This window comes from Schistocerca serialis, chromosome 2 (genome assembly GCF_023864345.2).
Source record: "Schistocerca serialis cubense isolate TAMUIC-IGC-003099 chromosome 2, iqSchSeri2.2, whole genome shotgun sequence".
Classification (NCBI taxonomy): Eukaryota; Metazoa; Arthropoda; class Insecta; order Orthoptera; family Acrididae; genus Schistocerca; species Schistocerca serialis.
Window position 1 is genome coordinate 826,582,078 of NC_064639.1, and position 13,259 is coordinate 826,595,336.

The following is a 13,259-nucleotide window of genomic DNA, read 5'->3' on the forward strand; positions in this document are numbered from 1 at the left end:
TCTGGTGTTATGACTCTGCCACTACCATTTCCGTACATCTACATCCATGTGATTAGCTACGATTAAACAATGTAGCAAATGACTGCCTGATTCACAGCTGTTAGCAGGACTGAGTATGACGCTTTTGAAGCTACACTGAACGGAATGTCTTGCCTTGGGTTTCACTTAGAGGCACTGGTTGGGAGGTTACGAGTACCAACACAATCAGCACCAATAAGATCATGTCGGAGAAGAAAATGTAGTAATGGGGATAAGTAACGAGAGACACAAAACAGCAGGTTTTTTAACGATGGATGACTCGATTATGTTTATTAAGAACATCATTGCTAATTTTAAATACTTAGTTCCCGTGTCAAGATACTCACGACACAGAAGTTGGTTCTGGGACTGAAGCAAACTGATTTTTATTTCATTTCGTAATGTATCTATGATGCACCATTACAGAGATTTACGCTGGAATATGTGTACAGCGGTGTAAAATTTACACTGTAAATGGAGAGACAATAACTAAATTAACGAAAGTACTTACGAGACGATGCCACATTAGGTAAATGAACTGTTACAACTAGAAGGCAAATTGATACCAAATCTGGCCTTTCCTTTGTCTCTGCTGATGAGAAATGAGCTTCCGATATGCCAGTCTCTTTAACAGAGAGATACAGAGCCTTAGTACGACATGAACTGAATGAATAACTTAACTAATGTGATTTTTCCCGAGTTCATGAAAGACATATTTTAAGTGGTGTGCGGGATACAGCAAAAGTACTGCGGCCTTTAAGTACGCTGTGAACGTAAACAGGTGTAGCGAATCTAGATTACAGAAGCTCAAAGCATCATTAGTTCTTTTTGACATATTAGAATATTCAGTGAGATATGTAACTCAATCCTAAAAACAACAACTCTTCCGCGAAATATGTCAAATAACTGCGACCTGCGTGTTATGAGTGGACAAAAGTCTAGCAAGTCATTCATAGTAAATGGTAGACGCTCTCATGGATCAATCCTGATGCCAGTTCCTCCTCAGTTTGTACATTAGTGCCATGCCATACATGACAAGTAAAAAAAGACACACTTTACCGTTAATTGCCTCTCTTGTTACACTCGATATTGGTCGAAAAGTATTTATGTACTCTGTAACGTATTCTTTCGCAATCTTGTTTCTTCTTCACCTTTTTTAGTATTGTAATTTCGTTTATATAACACGAAGGATCTCTTTCCGCATCCACTGCTGTTCTGCTAGAAGTATATTTCCTCAAACTTGCTCAACAGATCACTCTGCAGTTCTCCCACACACACCGCACCAAAAGATCACCTTTATCCTTTGGTGCAGGATACAGCTTAGCAAGTAAGCATTCATCACATTAAGCTTCTTGCTGCAGCTGCGCCGAGGTCATGCATTCGATTCACAACATTCGCTACATCAAGAGATCGTTTTAGCCGACTGCAGACCACGAATCCTTGTCCGCTCGTTTACTATAGCGGGACTTGGAGAGACAAATACCAAGGAATTACAATGTTAAAGGAATTACAATGTTACAGTTTTCTCCGAAATTTTTACATGTATCAGATGACGAGTCTGGCTACAGGCAGAAAATCCTCGAACTACACTCCTGGAAATTGAAATAAGAACACCGTGAATTCATTGTCCCAGGAAGGGGAAACTTTATTGACACATTCCTGGGGTCAGATACATCACATGATCACACTGACAGAACCACAGGCACATAGACACAGGCAACAGAGCATGCACAATGTCGGCACTAGTACAGTGTATATCCACCTTTCGCAGCAATGCAGGCTGCTATTCTCCCATGGAGACGATTGTGGAGATGCTGGATGTAGTCCTGTGGAACGGCTTGCCATGCCATTTCCACCTGGCGCCTCAGTTGGACCAGCTTCCGTGCTGGACGTGCAGACCGCGTGAGACGACGCTTCATCCAGTCCCAAACATGCTCAATGGGGGACAGATCCGGAGATCTTGCTGGCCAGGGTAGTTGACTTACACCTTCTAGAGCACGTTGGGTGGCACGGGATACATGCGGACGTGCATTGTCCTGTTGGAACAGCAAGTTCCCTTGCCGGTCTAGGAATGGTAGAACGATGGGTTCGATGACGGTTTGGATGTACCGTGCACTATTCAGTGTCCCCTCGACGATCACCAGTGGTGTACGGCCAGTGTAGGAGATCGCTCCCCACACCATGATGCCGGGTGTTGGCCCTGTGTGCCTCGGTCGTATGCAGTCCTGATTGTGGCGCTCACCTGCACGGCACCAAACACGCATACGACCATCATTGGCACCAAGGCAGAAGCGACTCTCATCGCTGAAGACGACACGTCTCCATTCGTCCCTCCATTCACGCCTGTCGCGACACCACTGGAGGCGGGCTGCACGATGTTGGGGCGTGAGCGGAAGACGGCCTAACGGTGTGCGGGACCGTAGCCCAGCTTCATGGAGACGGTTGCGAATGGTCCTCGCCGATACCCCAGGAGCAACAGTGTCCCTAATTTGCTGGGAAGTGGCGGTGCGGTCCCCTACGGCACTGCGTAGGATCCTACGGTCTTGGCGTGCATCCGTGCGTCGCTGCGGTCTGGTCCCAGGTCGACGGGCACGTGCACCTTCCGCCGACCACTGGCGACAACATCGATGTACTGTGGAGACCTCACGCCCCACGTGTTGAGCAATTCGGCGGTACGTCCACCCGGCCTCCCGCATGCCCACTATACGCCCTCGCTCAAAGTCCGTCAACTGCACATACGGTTCACGTCCACGTTGTCGCGGCATGCTACCAGTGTTAAAGACTGCGATGGAGCTCCGTATGCCATGGCAAACTGGCTGACACTGACGGCGGCGGTGCACAAATGCTGCGCAGCTAGCGCCATTCGACGGCCAACACCGCGGTTCCTGGTGTGTCCGCTGTGCCGTGCGTGTGATCATTGCTTGTACAGCCCTCTCGCAGTGTCCGGAGCAAGTATGGTGGGTCTGACACACCGGTGTCAATGTGTTCTTTTTTCCATTTCCAGGAGTGTACTTCTGCGCCGGCCGTTGTGGCCGTGCGGTTCTAGGCGCTTCAGTCCGGAACCGCGCTGCTGCTATGGTCGCAGGTTCGAATCCTGCCTCGGGCATGAGTGTGTGTGATGTCCTTAGGTTAGTTAGGTTTAAGTAGTTCTAAGTCTAGGGGACTGATGGCCTCAGATGTTAAGTCCCATAGTGCTCCGAGCCATTTGAACCAACTACTTCTGCCAAAATGATTTAGGCTTCGTTCATGTCAACAGAATTGATTTCTTCACAACAACAAAGATTGTATACGATTTGGTAGAGAGTTGGTATGATTGTGGTTCGATGAACCCTCTGCCAAGCACTTAAATGTGAATTGCAGAGTAATAATTGTAGATGCTTCGTGCCGTTGGGTATTCTTTGCGGGCTTATGTTGATATATGGAATTTTTTCATAGCTGCGTATACCCAGGTTTACGTAAAATTTCACTGCAAGATTTCATTCATCATCTGCTACTGAAAATAGTGATGAGTAATCGTCAGCCACTACGCCACTACCAAGTTCGTATTATCTTTCTAATATTTTATTGTACTACTGTCATACAAATCAACAAGCGCCCTTCTTTATGAACATCCCGAAGTTGTTGACGTTGAGGTGTGGCCCTCACGGGGAAAAGGGATAAGTTAAAATAATTGGAGGCGCCGGGTATCGATCCCGGTACCTCTCGCATGCTAAGCGAGCGCTCTACCATCTGAGCTACGCCCCCGTTGACTGTATGGCCTCAGAATCTAGTTACACAAGCTAATTTCAGGGAGTTTGTAGGTGTTTATTATCAGTGTCACACTCACGTGCAGACGCGATTTGTTCGCAGACTTGCTCCGCACTCAGCATTAGCTGCGTCCTTCGGGAGAAAGCGGCCCAGTGGCGTCCTTGAAATAACGGCTTCCGCTCAGCGCATGTCTCGTACAGCTAAAGGGGAACTTTTATATATTTGTTTCTTATTTCATCGGTCTAACTGCGATAAGCTCACAAGGGTACAGTGTATGTCAATTTTACCCTTGATTTTTGTCAATATGTGATTGTATTAAACACAGAGTTAGATTGGCAGCAATGTTAGAAAAGAGAGAAAAATATTATGCACATGTGGTAAGCTCCAAATTACACTATAATAACGTAACAGCAAATGAAATATACAGAGGACACCTGTAAAAAAAACTATGTTCTGTATGTTAGTTCTACGTGAGTATCTATATGCTACTTTTTCAGTCTTAAATTCCCGGTGTATTACATTACATACAGATTTTTATAGCATAGGAATGCCAATTTTCGTGACTTGGAAACTCTCCCGATCTGTATCCTCACATCTGTACTACACTACAAATAGATTTTGTAGTTTTAGAGGGTTTATCATTGCGTTTTAGATTTAGAAACTCTTCCAAACCGTAAAACTACCTCGCCAGAGGGCCTCATTAAACGCGGACTTGGTGTCAAACTTGCATTCAATTTCTGAACGGAAAGCATTATGAACTTCCTTACCAGTGTGCAGCAGGCGCTTCTGCACAATCGACACAGTGGAAATCATGCTTCCTCCTAGTGTTGTACTCATGACATTCATCGTTTACTTTGTACAATTCAGTATTTTTCCTATTGAAACACAGTTTTGAATATATTTGGAAATAGTAGTAAGAATTTTTATTTCCAGAAAGGGCTTCTACAACTACTCATTATTCTTAGTACATGTTTTTGGGCCACATTCTTTTCTTTGCCAGCTTTTGGTTTCCTCAGAGTTTAATTCCGTATGTCATCAAACGATGGAAAGATCGATAGGAAAATGCTGTCGTTTGTACAGTCGCCTCCAGCTGGGACTCGATCCGTGATATTGGCTCAGAATAATTCTCTGGATTTGGTTCGGTGATTGACTGTAACTCAATGTGCTTGCTGGCTTATCTTTCTGCCAAATTAAAAAGTTTTTAAGTGGTTGTGTAAGTACCTACGAATGTTTGGAAAGTAACAACACCTGTTAAGCTTTCTTATGCGTTTATCTTTTCCATAGTGGCCTGTTTATAAGAGTCAGGAATACATACACCACTTGTTTTGCTTAGTGTTTCTTGAACAAAATAATACATCATCATGAATTTTATAGTGTGCTTTTACCTTTTCACAGGTGTTCTGAATAAGCTGTGTTTTTACAGTCTGTCATCTAGATCTTGCAGTATTGCCCTGTCTTCGCCCGTCTCTAAGTAATACTGACAGTAGTGTGTGTCTTTCATTAACAAAATTCTGTAATCTGTTCTGAAATGACATTAACATCTGTGAGACCTCGGGCTGATCTGGTATGTGCATCCGGTATGATATCGGCCTTTCCCGGTACGCGTATAATTTCAAAATGTTAAAATGTGTGTGAATTCCTAAGGGACCCAACTGCTGAGGTCAGGCCATCGGCCCCTAGACTTAAACACACTGCTTTAGCTTAATCTGACTTATGATAAGAACAACAAACACACACACACACACACACACAGACACACACACACACACACATGCCCAATAGAGGACTCGAACCTCCTGCGAGAGCAATCCGTGACATGGCACGTCTAACCACGCGGAGTGCCACTCCGCGCGGCGTGTATAATTTCAAATGAGTACTCTTGCCCATAGGAAAGCCAAAGGTTTTAATTCAGTGGTCGTATACGAATGTTCACTAGCAGAACTAGTTATGTTAATCTATTGGTTTGAGTCTATTGTGTTTACTTGGAAAAGACAAGCTTCAAAACCATGTAATGAATCTTCAGCTGCTATACAAAAATCTAAATTCATATTTGGATGGCATAAAATATTTGCATTTACTAAGGCATGCTTTATATCTAACTGTTGCTGTGTTTGGCAAGATCTTTTGTTGTTTCGTGTAACGTTTTATAGATCAGGTAGTTAGTTCGGTTTACAGTTCAGATTCTAATTGACTGAATTTCATGACTAAATTGATATGCAGAGATTTTATGTCGTTGTCTTGTTTGTCGTGCCTAGCATTTAAATTGATTTTCAAAGATTTTAACTCATTCTACTGTTTGTCAAACCTAACATTTAAATTGTTGTTATCTACTTGTTATTTTTCAAACGTATGTTACAAGTAGGCCTAAGACATTCTATGCACTTGTGGGAGCTGTGTAATTTCGGCATGGATTTGGTCTGCACGGGATTACTGTTCAACATTTGTTTCTTTCTCTTCCAAACTTGACATGAATTCAGTTTCCGAAGGGAGAATTTGTTCAACATTTTGTTCAACCAAATTATCTCACTCGATTTCATTTCCTGTCGGCAAATCGACATGTCTACCGTATTCAAATTACTTACAATTGCTTACCTTCATCATACGTAAGAATCGAAATAAAATTTAACAGAGAAAATTTTGAAACTATGGATCTATAAAAATATCTACGAGTAATATGAAATATCTTCCACCGTAAGCACCTTCGTTAATAATTGCATTTACGTTCAACAACAACTGAGTCTGGCTTCTTCATCATTACGTCTTGCTACTGCCAAGATGCAGCCAATTTGAAATTCACAATACAACAATTAAACTGAATATAATTGAAGTTCTACTTTATAACACTGTATAATTAACTTCTGGATATGAACTAGGAATAAATATTAAATCACGTGTATCCGTGAAAGATATTTTCTTATGTGGAAGTTTGCTGTCTTACCTTGCTTGCGGAGAACTGCGGAAGTGAAGACGACAATTTTCATGGGCCGGAGTGAAGCTATTACGTTCCCACCTTTCTGCTTCGTCCGGCTGCATCTCAGTAGTGTCTTCCCTGGTCGATGGACCGGTCTAGAGAGTCTAGCCAGATGTATGTGGAACCCACACCAGATGTGGAGACATTGGTGCAGCGAATTCATGGCTGCCCTTGACACTGTTCGGACGCAGCCTGGCTGATGTCAACGTGTGAGACAGAACATGCTACGTCGCTTACAGGCATGGAAATCATTTTCAACACTGTAACTGTGGCTGCATGGTACAGCGCGTATTAAACCGCAGTCTCTGTAACAATTTATGATTGAATAAATGGTCTCTAGCATGGAAACCATGCATTTCCGGACATAAGTTCATTAGACCTACTTTCTTCCGTATCCTCCCATCAATCAATCCCTAGAGTTTCTTATTGTTGTTGTTGTTGTGGTCTTCAGTCCTGAGACTGCTTTGATGCAGCTCTCCATGCTACTCTATCCTGTGCAAGCTCCTTCATCTCCCAGTACCTACTGCAGCCTACGTCCTTCTGAATCTGCTTAGTGTATTCATCTCTTGGTCTCCCTCTACGATTTTTACCCTCCACCCTGCCCTCCAATACTAAATTGGTGATCCGTTGATGCCTCAGAACATGTCCTACCAACCGATCCCTTCTTCTGGTAGAGTTGTGCCACAAACTTCTCTTCTCCCCAATCCTATTCAATACTTCCTCATTAGTTATGTGATCTATCCATCTAATCTTCAGCATTCTTCTGTAGCACCACATTTCGAAAGCTTCTATTCTCTTCTTGTCCAAACTATTTATCGTCCATGTTTCACTTCCATACATGGCTACACTCCATACAAATACTTTCAGAAACGACTTCCTGATACTTAAATCTATCCTCGATGTTAACAAATTTCTCTTCTTCAGAAACGCTTTCCTTGCCACTGCCAGTCTACATTTTATATCCTCTGTACTTCGACCATCGTCAGCTATTTTGCTCCCCAAATAACAAAACTCCTTTACTACTTTAAGTGCCTCATTTCCTAATCTAATTCCCTCAGCATCACTCGAATTAATTCGACTACATTCCATTATCCTAGTTTTGCTTTTGTTGATGTTCATCTTATACCCTCCTTTCAAGACACTGTCCATTCCGTTCAGCTGCTCTTCCAGGCCCTTTACTGTCTCTGACAAATTACCTCAAAGTTTTTATTTCTTCTCCATGGATTTTAAAACCTACTCCGAACTTTTCTTTTGTTTCCTTTACTGCTTGCTCAATATACAGATTGAATAGCATCGGGGAGAGGCTACAACCCTGTCTCACTCCCTTCCCAACCACTGCTTCCCTTTCATGTCCCTCGACTCTTATAACTGCCATCTGGTTTCTGTACAAATTGTAAATAGCCTTTCGCTCCCTGTATTTTACCCCTGCCACCTTCAGAATTTGAAAGAGAGTATTCCAGTCAAATTGTAGAGTTTGTATACGGTGGAAAAAAATCACCTTGTGTATCTATATAAAATTTCGACGGAAAACCTATTCCTCCATAGCGAGGCGCTGGCGAGATAGGCTCCCGCCATTTCAGGCATAGAGGGGCGCGAAAACTGACCGAAAAATAAGGGCAAGGAAAAAGAAGGTTTTCAAGAATCAGCCGGGAGAAGTACGCAAGTCCTCCTTCCCCTAGTGTTTCTATCTCTAGGACGTGGAGAAAATGCTTTTCCCTCGCCCCGTGACTCTAAACGGACTCTGTTGTCACAGAGTCATTCCTTCAGTGTCATTTCTTCCAAATAGCATAAAAAACAAACAACTACTACTGCACATAGGTACCAACGCTAAGACGGTGTTTGTGACAACACTGCACTTGGTTCAGTCAACTGCCACCTGCACAACTCGCTCCTACCCAACAATGAAGTTGTTGCTGGCACTTCGCCACTGTACTGTAGGGTCTCGAAGGTCAGCGAGCGGCTGATGAAGCAAATATGGTATTGACGTAAAAGTTTCCGACATCTGATGACTGATTGGAGCGACGATTGAAGTAGCAAGCAGAAAAGACGAACTGCCAATGTAATTTATTGTCAAGCCAGCCAATACTTCTGCTGCTCCCAATTTTCGGTTCGTAACATCTGTTGTGTAAATAAAAAAAGAGCTTTAGAATGAGCCTTCTGTGACTGATTAATAATGTTACTGGCGTTGTTAGTCGTTGTGACTATAGGCAGCTATACTCTGTTCAACCAAGTTGAACCCTCGTGGAAGTAAACGTAAGCTCTGCCCACTGTTGTCAGATTTGCTGCTTTTGCAGATTTCCAGCTTTTTAAAAAACCTACCGCCCTAATGCTAAAAAGCAAATAAAAGGTCAAATCACCTGCTTATTTAATCACATTCGTACCTATTCCTTCAAAGTATTTTTCATTTTGGCCAATGTTGGTACACCAGTCCATTAACTCTTATTTCTTGAGATACTGCAATTATGTTTTGTACATACAATAATTAACTTTTGAACATCCTTCTGTGAATTCCTCACACCACGGACTATTATCTTATCAGCTCCAAGTTCTGAATCTGTTTATTCCTCCCATGGATGTTATTAAAAACCTCTGTGAATATGTTTACAGTGTCTGGGCAACGATAACACACCCTATGCCCTAGAGCGAGAAGGTACACAGATTCTTACAGTGTAGTGTAATGATTCATAAGTTACAGCTGAAAATAAAACGTCTGTCATTTATTTCCATATAGTGGAGTCACAATAAGCCTGCAGTAGTCCCTTCGTCCCCCCCCCCCCCCCCCCAATGAACCATGGACCTTGCCGTTTTGTGGGGAGGCTTGCGTGCCTCAGCGATACAGATAGCCGTACCATAGGTGCAACCACAACGGAGGGGTATCTGTTGAGAGGCCAGACAAAGGTGTGGTTCCTGAAGATGGGCAGCAGCCTTTTCAGTAGTTGCAAGGGCAACGGTCTGGATGATTGACTGATCTGGCCTTGTAACAATAACCAAAACGGCCTTGCTGTGCTGGTACTGCGAACGGCTGAAAGCAAGGGGAAACTACGGCCGTAATTTTTCCCGAGGGCATGCAGCAGCTTTACTGTATGATTAAATGATGATGGCGCCCTCTTGGGTAAAATATTCCGGAGGTAAAATAGTCCCCCATTCGGATCTCCGGGCGGGGACTACTCAAGAGGATGTCGTTATCACGAGAAAGAAGACTGGCGTTCTACGGATCGGAGCGTGGAATGTCAGATCACTTAATCGGGCAGGTATGATAGAAAATTTAAAAAGGGAAATGGATACGTTAAAGTTAGATATAGTGGGAATTAGTGAAGTTCGGTGGCAGGAGGAACAAGACTTCTGGTCAGGTGACTACAGGGTTATAAACACAAAATCAAATAGGGGTAATGCAGGAGTAGGTTTAATAATGAATAGGAAAATAGGAATGCGGGTAAGCTGCTACAAACAGCATAGTGAACGCATTATTGTGGCGAAGATAGATACGAAGCCGACACCTACTACAGTAGTACAAGTGTATACGCCAACTAGCTCTGCAGATGACGAAGATATTGAAGAAATGTATGATGAGATAAAAGAAATTATTCAAATAGTGAAGGGTGACGAAAATTTAATAGTCATGGGTGACTGGAATTCGGTAGTAGGAAAAGGGAGAGAAGGAAATTTAGTAGGTGAATATGGATTGGGGCTAAGAAATGAAAGAGGAAGCCGCCTGGTAGAATTCAGCACAGAGCACAACTCAATCATAGCTAACACTTGGTTTAAGAATCATGAAAGAAGGTTGTATACATGGAAGAACCCTGGAGATACTAAAAGGTATCAGATAGATTACATAATGGTAAGACAGAGATTTAGGAACCAGGTTTTAAATTGTAAGACATTTCCAGGGGCAGATGTGGACTCTGACCACAATCTATTGGTTATGACCTGTAGATTAAAACTGAAGAAACTGCAAAAAGGTGGGAACTTAAGGAGATGGGACCTGGATAAACTGAAAGAACCAGAGGTTGTACAGAGTTTCAGGGAGAGCATAAGGGAACAATTGACAGGAATGGGGAAAAGAAATACAGTAGAAGAAGAATGGGCAGCTTTGAGGGATGAAGTAGTGAAGGCAGCAGAGGATCAAGTAGGTAAAAAGACGAGAGCTAGTAGAAATCCTTGGGTAACAGAAGAAATATTGAATTTAATTGATGAAAGGAGAAAATATAAAAATGCAGCAAATGAAGCAGGCCAAAAGGAATACAAACGTCTCAAAAATGAGATCGACAGGAAGTGCAAAATGGCTAAGCAGGGATGGCTAGAGGACAAATGTAAGCATGTAGAGGCTTATCTCACTAGGGGTAAGATAGATACTGCCTACAGGAAAATTAAAGAGACCTTTGGAGATGAGAGAACCACTTGTATTAACATCAACAGCTCAGATGGAAACCCAGTTCTAAGCAAAGAAGGGAAAGCAGAAAGGTGGAAGGAGTATATAGAGGGTCTATACAAGGGCGATGTACTTGAGGACAATATTATGGAAATGGAAGAGGATTTAGATGAAGATGAAATGGGAGATACGGTACTGCGTGAAGAGTTTGACAGAGCACTGAAAGACCTGAGTCGAAACAAGGCCCCCGGAGTAGACAACATTCCATTAGAACTACTGACGGCCTTGGGAGAGCCAGTCCTGACAAAACTCTACCATCTGGTGAGCAAGATGTATGAAACAAAGAGATATACCCCCAGACTTCAAGAAGAATATAATAATTCCAATCCCAAAGAAAGCAGGTGTTGACAGATGTGAAAATTACCGAACAATCAGTTTAATAAGCCACAGCTGCAAAATACTAACACGAATTCTTTACAGACGAATGGAAAAACTAGTAGAAGCCGACCTCGTGGAAGATCAGTTTGGATTCCGTAGAAATACTGGAACACGTGAGGCAATACTGACCTTACGACTTATCTTAGGAGAAAGATTAAGGAAAGGCAAACCTACGTTTCTAGTATTTGTAGACTTAGAGCAAGCTTTTGACAATGTTGACTGGAATACTCTCTTTCATATTCTAAAGGTGGCAGGGGTAAAATACAGGGAGCGAAAGGTTATTTACAATTTGTACAGAAACCAGATGGCAGTTATAAGAGTCGAGGGACATGAAAGGGAAGCAGTTGTTGGGAAGGGAGTGAGACAGGGTTGTAGCCTCTCCCCGATGTTATTCAATCTGTATATTGAGCAAGCAGTAAAGGAAACAAAAGATAAATTCGGAGTAGGTATTAAAATCCATGGAGAAGAAATAAAAACTTTGAGGTTCGCCGATGACATTGTAATTCTGTCAGAGACAGCAAAGGACTTGGAAGAGCAGTTGAACGGAATGGACAGTGTCTTGAAAGGAGGGTATAAGGTGAACATTAACAAAAGCAAAACGAAGATAATGGAATGTAGTCGAATTAAGTCGGGTGATGCTGAGGGAATTAGATTAGGAAATGAGGCACTTAAAGTAGTAAAGGAGTTTTGCTATTTGGGGAGCAAAATAACTGATGATGGTCGAAGTAGAGAGGATATAAAATGTAGACTGGCAATGGCAAGGAAAGCGTTTCTGAAGAAGAGAAATTTGTTAACATCGAGTATTGATTTAAGTGTCAGGAAGTCGTTTCCGAAAGTATTTGTGTGGTGTATAGCCTTGTATGGAAGTGAAACATGGACGATAAATAGTTTGGACAAGAATAGAATAGAAGCTTTCGAAATGTGGTGCTACAGAAGAATGCTGAAGATTAAATGGGTAGATCACATAACTAATGATGAGGTATTGAACAGAATTGGGGAGAAGAGGTGTTTGTGGTACAACTTGACAAGAAGAAGGGACCGGTTGGTAGGACATTTTCTGAGGCATCAAGGTATCACCAATTTAGTACTGGAGGGCAGGGTGGAGGGTAAAAATCGTAGAGGGAGACCAAGAGATGAATACACTAAACAGATTCAGAAGGATGTAGGCTGCAGTAGGTACTGGGAGATGAAGAAGCTTGCACAGGATAGAGTAGCATGGAGAGCTGCATCACACCAGTCTCAGGACTGAAGACCATAACAACAGCCGGCCGGAGTGGCAGAGCGGTTCTAGGCGCTACAGTCTGGAACTGCGCGACCGCTACGGTCGCAGGTTCGAATCCTGCCTCGGGCATGGATATGTATGATGTCCTTAGGTTAAATAGTTTTAAGTAGTTCTAAGTCTACGGGACTGATGACCTCAGATGTTAAGTCCCATGGTGCTTGGAGCCATTTTTGAATCAAAACAACAACAACAAGAGCTTGTTTTTCATTGTAGCAGTTGTTGTCATTAATTGTGTTTAAATGACATGTTCAGCATCACAATTACCTTGATCACCCTTCAAGAAGACCAGCCCTCCAAACAACTCCTTGCTCACAAAAATTCAGGGGGTCGGCTTAAAGATGTTTCATTGTACATTGTTTGTGAAAGCGCTTTAGTAGAAATTTCCTAATTAGTGCGAATTTTGTACATATATTACGTTTATTATTGTTTAACTG

At 42.7% G+C, this 13,259-nt stretch overlaps 1 non-coding gene across 1 annotated transcript; it reads right to left on the reverse strand.

Annotated features, from left to right (window-relative positions):
• Positions 1-3,689: 3,689 nt before the first annotated feature.
• Trnaa-agc (transfer RNA alanine (anticodon AGC)) lies at positions 3,690-3,762 on the reverse strand. Its single transcript has one exon. It is a non-coding gene; the product is annotated as a tRNA-Ala (tRNA).
• Between the last annotated feature and the right edge of the window lie 9,497 nt (positions 3,763-13,259).